At 43.8% G+C, this 7,500-nt stretch overlaps 1 protein-coding gene across 12 annotated transcripts in view; it reads left to right on the top strand.

The window, feature by feature from the left end:
• The window catches only part of LOC143030265 (NAD(+) hydrolase sarm1-like), a 722,505-nt gene that overhangs the window by 662,097 nt on the left and 52,908 nt on the right, over positions 1–7,500 (top strand). The window lies entirely within an intron of this gene.

Here is a 7,500-nt window from a genome sequence, read left to right as displayed (position 1 = left end):
TGGTGACCTCGGTTTGTCAGTCTCGTTCGTTTTTCCTGTCTATCTACCACTGTATTATCCCTCCCATGTAGTTAACATACTTATATTCATCAAGAGGTTATATAAGTCTCTTATACAATCTTTTCGGTGTCAACACCTAAACCTGAGGGACCTCACTAGTGACCTTCCCTCCAATCTGGCACCCTGCCCTTCCCGACCATACTCATTGATCCATTCTTCAGAAAGTCGCTCATCTATTCCAGGGGACTCCCTTTAATACCTCCTATATGTTTCAATTTCTATATGATTCTTTTGTGAGATATATCATTAAAACCTTTCTCCAGCTCTAGTTATACAGTTCACCCACCCACCTCTTTTGTAACACTTATGTGTAAACAAAAATATATTGGTAATCCACATGACGTTTTACCTAAATCCACGTTGACTATCCCCCTCTCTTTCACAAATTTAACCATTTATCTCCTAATTCCCTCATACATTATAGATGTCATGCTGACACAGGTCACTGATTTTGCACCTTATCTTTGTTTCTTTATGTATGAATTCATGTAGGCCTATTTCCAAATTGGCATTTTTCCTTTTTCTATTGAACATAGTTAAATAACACATGAATCTCATCTATTAGTTGTTTTCTACATCATTTGGTATTCAGTATGAGATCCCAACAAGTCACATTTTTTTCAGTCAAGTGATTTCAGCATATTTAGCACCTCTCGCACTTCCACTTTCATCATTCAATATTGTGCTTGAAATGATTACTTTTGCCTCTTCAAAGTAATTTTCCATGGTAAATGCAAGCTTTTGTTCACTATTTCATTGACTGTCCCGTCTACTTTCAGTGTAGTAGTTCAATTTCCTGTGTATCGTGTTACCATTAACATATCTATAGAACACCCTTGATTCATCTTTTTGTCAATTACACCCTTTTTCAAAGATTCTCCTTTCTCTGTTATATATTCATTCCTGGTTTTCTTATAACAAACTTGTGTTCTGTTGGTCCTTTTCTTTTTCCATCTTTTGTGTGTGTGTGTGTGTGTGTGTGTGCGCGCATGCGCGCGCGCGTGTATGTGTGTATGTGTGCGCGCGCGGTTGCAAATGTATTGCATGCACACATGGCCCAATTGCCAGAGCTGTCTTCGAGCAGCTCGTCTTGAAGATTCCCGCTGATGATGCTAGCCAACCAAGCGTCGTGGTCGTATGCGAAAGTGGGCGTGTCCACATGCTCGCGGCTCCGGAGGCATGGAATAGTACAGTAGAAGGGAGTGAAGAGAAGGGTCTTCCGTGATGAAAGACCACCGAGCACATGCGAGCAGGGAAATACGCGGGATCGGGGAGTGGAAAGCGGCATACATGGGTCGACCACCAGATGGGTCGGCTCGAGCGTGCTGGAGGGATTGTAGTGAACGTGCTGAAGATATAGTTTAACTTTATCAGGCTCAGTGATGGCAGGGAAACGCTTAGGACGAAAGTGGAGGAGAAAGAGGGGACTCTCTGGAAACAATGGCTTACGATGTAGAGTTGCTCATGAATAGGAAATGGGGAAAGGAATAAAAGCCAGCTGGCCGCTCCACTCAGTACCCCCATCACCATTTGCCCGGCGCTCTGGCTCGTGTTTAAGCTACTAAGTTACATTCATGTTCCTTTATGAATATCTCGGTTATTATGATAACGGGGAGCATCTACGACGGTCATACATGAGCTCTGAGTTCCCTTCCGGGAGGGTAGTAGATGTCGATCACGAGTACAGCACGTGATCCAAGACCGTGGTGAATTACACACACACACGCACACACACACACACACACACACACACACACACACACACACACACACACACACACACACACACATATATATATATATGTATATATATATATATATATATATATATATATATGTATATATATACATTTATATATACATATAAATATATAAATATATATGTATAATATATATATAAGATAGATAAGTAGAAAGGCCATGGTAGGTTGTTTGTATGTCAGTGAAATATATAGGGGAAAAGAATGTAGTGGAGATGATGTACAGTGCCCATATATGAAGGGAAGGAAGACAAGTGGTGGTGTAAGAATTATAGAGCTATAAACTTATTGATCATTCCGACAGAGTTGAATGCCAGCAATATAAGAGAGAATGAACGTTAAGAAATGTCAGTGGAGAATAGGTTGATTTAGACAAGGGAAAAAAATGCATGGACTCTGTGCTCACCTAAAACCTGGGGATGGACTATTCATGTAAATGAATGATAGGAAGGAGATATGTATGGTCTTCATACATCTGGGAAAACATATGAAATATAATGGGCGATGAGACTGATAAATGCGTAAGAAATGTATGAGTTGGAGGAAGACATATGCAAGGTATGCGTTGTAACGGAATGGCTTACAGTTAAGTTGGGGGTTGAAGAAGTAATGTGTGATGCCATGGTTCTTCGGTAGTTAATAGGTTGAAATATGAACGAAAGGAGACAAGGAGTTGGTGATGGTAACTTTTTCAGACGACTGTTGTATGTACACTAGGTCCAAGTAAGAGACAGTAAAGAAGAGTTGCAGAAACAGGTAGCAGTGTATGGTAATCTAGAGTACCTTAGAGTTTCGGCATAAGGAGAGAATAGAAAAGGTCGGGATGATGTAAGTATTTCATATATGGGGAAAGAGAATAATGAACAGAAAAAGCACGGAACGGAAATGGAGGGAGAATTTGAAGAACTACAGTACATAGAGAGGAGGAAGATGGACGAAGAAGAATCAGGTACTAATGTGGGCTAGAATGGGCTGTGTTATATTATGTAATAAGGGGACAGAGAGCTGGGGCGGGAATGAGGAGAATAAGATAAAAATGATTGGAATAAATGTCAACAATAAGTCTGTGTGTCAAGGGAAGAAGAAACGTAGGAATAGATACGGGATTGGGAACCTTAATTACGTTACTGTTATGAAAACGTTAGATTAAAACTATTATGTTGCTCGTTAGTAAAAAAGACAAAGAAAATATAATTTCCGGCCCTTTCTAACGGAGAGGGTGGAGCTTTAGGCTTACTCGAGTAGGGACAGGCGACCCTCTTTCGTATGACGAGTTTTACGAGTTTTACTTATGTGTGCTTATATACATACACATAAAAACGTACACACACACACACACACACGGCGGTCCGTGTTCGAATCCCGCCCAGGGCTTAGATAATTTCAGTATCGCTGCGCTGCGGGTTGTTACTCCAACTCGTGGGCGGGGAGTTGGGTGTGTATGTGTGCATGTAAGGTCACAGCATTACCCATAGATCGGTCATATAGGAGCTCTGAGCTCTCTTTCGGGAGGGAAATAGCTGTCATCACAAGTCCAACACGTGATTCAGTACAATGGTGAATCACACACACACACGCGCACACACACACACACACACACGCACACACACACACACACACACACACACACACACACACACACACACACACACACACAATATATATATATATATATATATATATATATATATATATATATATATATATATATATATATATATATATGTATATATATATATACAACACTGAATGGGTCCCAGTGACTAGAGATACATTTTTATCAACCACAATGCACTTTAATTCTAAGCCATCAACATCGGAAGAACCGTGGAGGCACATGCAGAAATTGAAACGTGGTACGCCCGAGGACTCGAACCAACGGCGGTAAGCACGTGACCAGTGCTGTAGTGACTTAGACCAATAGACCATCAAGAGAGATATAAGTTGAGCGCAACTTTTCTTATATATTTGTATGCTCGAGTTACATACACATACACGAAAGTTTGCGTTCATCCCATCTCCACTATTATAGTACAGTTGGTAAGTATTCGAACGCGGGAAAGTATTTGTACAACACTGAATGGGTCCCAGTGACTAGAGATACATTTTTATCAACCACAATGCACTTTAATTTATGTATCTCTAGTCACTGGGACCTATTCAGTTTTATACAAATACTTTCCCGCGTTCGTATACTTACCAATTGTACTATGATAGTGGAGATGGGTAGAACGCAAACTTTCGTGTATGTGTATGTAACTCGAGCATACAAATATATAAGAAAAGTTGCGCTCAGCTTATATCTCTCTTGATTGTCTATTGGTCTAAGTCACTACAGCACTGGTCACGTGCTTACCGCCGTTAGTTCGAGTCCTCGGGCGTACCACGTTTCAATTTTTGCATGTGCCTCCACGGTTCATCCTATGTTGATGGCTTAGAATAAAAGTGCATTGTGGTTGATTAAGATATATATATATATGATGTACATATGCACTCATGTTTTTTATACTCGTATTATTGTACTTTATATTGTTGCATCGTACAATAGACCCTCTCTGTTAATATTGTCACTGCGTTGTTTTATAAGAATGAGAAGGAAATGTTTCAGGAACTATGACGATCACGAAAGTGTTTTATGCAACTGCCACGGGTGATGCAGTGTCGTGCAATAATTTTATCATTTGCAGATTAAAGAACTCGTACTTCGTGTTGTGAGCGGCAGACCGTATAGTAGGGTGTATGAGGTCATCACCTTTAAGCCTCAAAGGATCTTGAATGTTTTGGTTAAGGCTGAGTAGAGTGAAAGTAAGGTAGGAGGAGCAACGGCAAGCAGCCTTGGCTTCAAGGTCAGTTGGTGCAGGTGAGGACAGGGCGGCAAAGGCAGACGCGGGGGTGAACGACCTCGGTAGAAAACTTTTGAGGTGGAGATGAAGTTAATTAGTGAGGACGGCGGAATTAATACGAGACTAAATTATGTACTTAATGCTGCATAACGGTCCTAAGTTCTCGCGGTGTGGCTCAGATGTGATGCGTGAATACTCTTATTTTTGCTTGTTTCTGAATTTCATGTTTGATTTGTTCACTTGTTAGAAGGCTGCCGTTCAGCTACCATGTACAGCACTAATGAAGTGTCGCTTCTCTCATAGTAGGGCAGAACTGGGCGGGGCAGGGGCTGCAGTTGAGGGTGGGATGAGGTGAGAGGGGAGGGGGAGGAGTGGGGGGACCCAGGTGAACGATGAACGCACGGCACTGTGTGGCATCGCCGCAGCTAAGCGGAGCGGTGCGCACGGCGACATCGGCCTTGAAATCTCGCGTGAGTCTACTTACTCTTATTACCTAACTAAAGGGGTGGTCGCCCTCCCTCCACCCAACACCACATAACACCGGGAGAATGCTCTCTATAAGTGATCGAGTCCTATTCTTTCTCTATCTGATTCTCCTTCCGCACCGAAGTTACTGCTGCGGCGGCGCTACGTGGGCGGGGGGTTGCGGGGAAGGGGGGATCAATAGGCTGCCCAGCAGACGACCTCTGCAGTGCAAGGGACGAAGGACGCACGATTGCACCGTCCATTCATTTCAACAAATGATCAATGTAAATGCCAACAGCAGTAGCCGAGTTCCCAAAGTGGACACCACCCAGGTATGCAAACAAACGCAAGGGTGAGGAAGGACGGATAAGAGGAGGAAATCAATAAAGTCCTACGAGGGAAAGGAGAGGAGTGGGACGGGGGCGAACTCGAGCTCGAGTACGTGTTCTTATTCTTGAATGGAGAAGGGGACTCCGGGAACGCATCCTGGCCCCCGCCTCACCTGCCGGGCCCCATGTGCTTCTCTGTATTGCTAGGACGCGTCTAGCATCTCTTTATTTAAATTACGATATCCAGGCCTACTGGGTGTGGCCGAACGGGTGGCGTTGGTGTTAATGGTGGTGGTGGTGGTGTATGAGATGGTGGTGGTGTATGTGTATGAACACTTATGGTCAGTAGCCTCAATCCAGTTGATGGGTAGGGAAATGGGTGAACAGTTTCGTTTGTTGCAGGAAACCCTGTTCGTGATGAAAGTGATTGTAATGGAAAGAATGGCGGCAGCGGTAGGAGGGAGATAAGTAGGTCACTGCATGGCTATCTGATTGAGATGAGTTAAGTATGGCTACGTTGATTTTCTCACGCTTTGATAATGAGGTGAAAGCCGAGAATGTGATAATATTCAGCGTATTATGATGGGGACAAGTGCCCCGTTAGCTGTTCCTATAAGAAGTTGTGACTGTGGGGAATAGCACAGGACCTACCACGCATCATTTTCTCGTTATAGTGGTCAGAGAGAACGGTGTACAAAACAGCTTATGCGCTCGACCTTGCCCGTAAGTGTTTTATGCCAGTGTTACTACATGTGATGTCATTGCCCATGTGCACCTTCGGTACGACCCATTTCCCACCACTATGTCGTATCTATTTATGTCTCTGGCATTACGCCTCACTGGGTCATCGCCTGCCAGTAGTCCATACGTTTCTTGTTTGTGGTCCGGTTGCTATAGAGACTATATAACCTGTGCAAACGTTCTTTTTAGCCCTTATTTAGGTGTAGCAAAGAATTATGATTTAGGTGCACGAAAAGAATACTGAGTAATAATGGTGGTTCCCCGCATTTGTCTTCTGAAGAAGGATGGATGGGAATTTGTAAGTACAAAAAGGAAACTCCTCATAGAGAGGTGAGGGAAGGAGAGGAAGAGGGGAGGGAAGGAAATGAGGGGATAGGAATGTGGGGGTGGGAGGAGGAGCAACCAAAAGTGAGAGTGAGGGAGGCAAGTGGTAGCGATAGATCGAAGAGGACGGGTAGGCATGTGAAGAGGGGGTGGGGAGTGGGGGCAGAACGGGACGGGACGGGGTGGGGTGGGGTCAGCTGTTCCTGCTGGCATACCGTGTGCACCGGCAAATGGGGAAGAATCTGAACTGGTCCCTCGGCAGCAAGTAAACAAAGAGGCAGGGAGGTGCATACCTGTGATTCTATGCCTCCTGACATAACCATCTCATCACCTCTCTTGGAGCTTTCGGAAATGTCATGATAAATCGCGATTGAAGTGGCGCCCTCGATCACGGTCTTGTCTCACGCGCCCTATGACGTCAAGAGGTGACCAGCTGACAGAGAACTCACTTCGACCCGGGACTTGAGACAAGACAAGAGGCCTGTGACCCGAAAAAGGAGACACGAATACTTCAAATAAAAAACGTCTATCGTCCTATTTCTGTTGTTGGAGCTCGCTCATCTAGATAAAACTCACCTTTAAGCCATTAGCCTGCATGAAATATGTAAGGGTGGTCGTTATGACCTAAAAGGATTGATTGAGTCAGACTTGATTTCTTCTCTGCGCTGACGTTGCAGTAGCGGAGGACTTGGTAACTGCGGTTACTTGGAACATCTTTGTCTTTTGGTTACTCGTAACGGAATAGCTTTGCTTTCATAAGTGCCCAGGGAAGATCATGAGACCCTGGGACGAAAACCAAACCAAGGTCTTGTCCGTTGGTCTCATGGCTTTAACAAACTATCAGATCCTAGATGGATCCATAGTCTTGTGTACCTGGCGAAACCATGCAAGGCTGAAACTCGATAGCTTCCTGGAATAGAATAAGGGTTTTCTCCACTTATTCACCTGAGAGTGTGAGAAAAGGATATTGTATTTCGT

Source organism: Oratosquilla oratoria, chromosome 1 (genome assembly GCF_046742065.1).
Source record: "Oratosquilla oratoria isolate Oo_2021 chromosome 1, ASM4674206v1, whole genome shotgun sequence".
Taxonomy (NCBI): domain Eukaryota; kingdom Metazoa; phylum Arthropoda; class Malacostraca; order Stomatopoda; family Squillidae; genus Oratosquilla; species Oratosquilla oratoria.
Note: the sequence above shows the minus strand (reverse complement) of the source record. Positions and strands in the feature narration are given on the sequence as shown.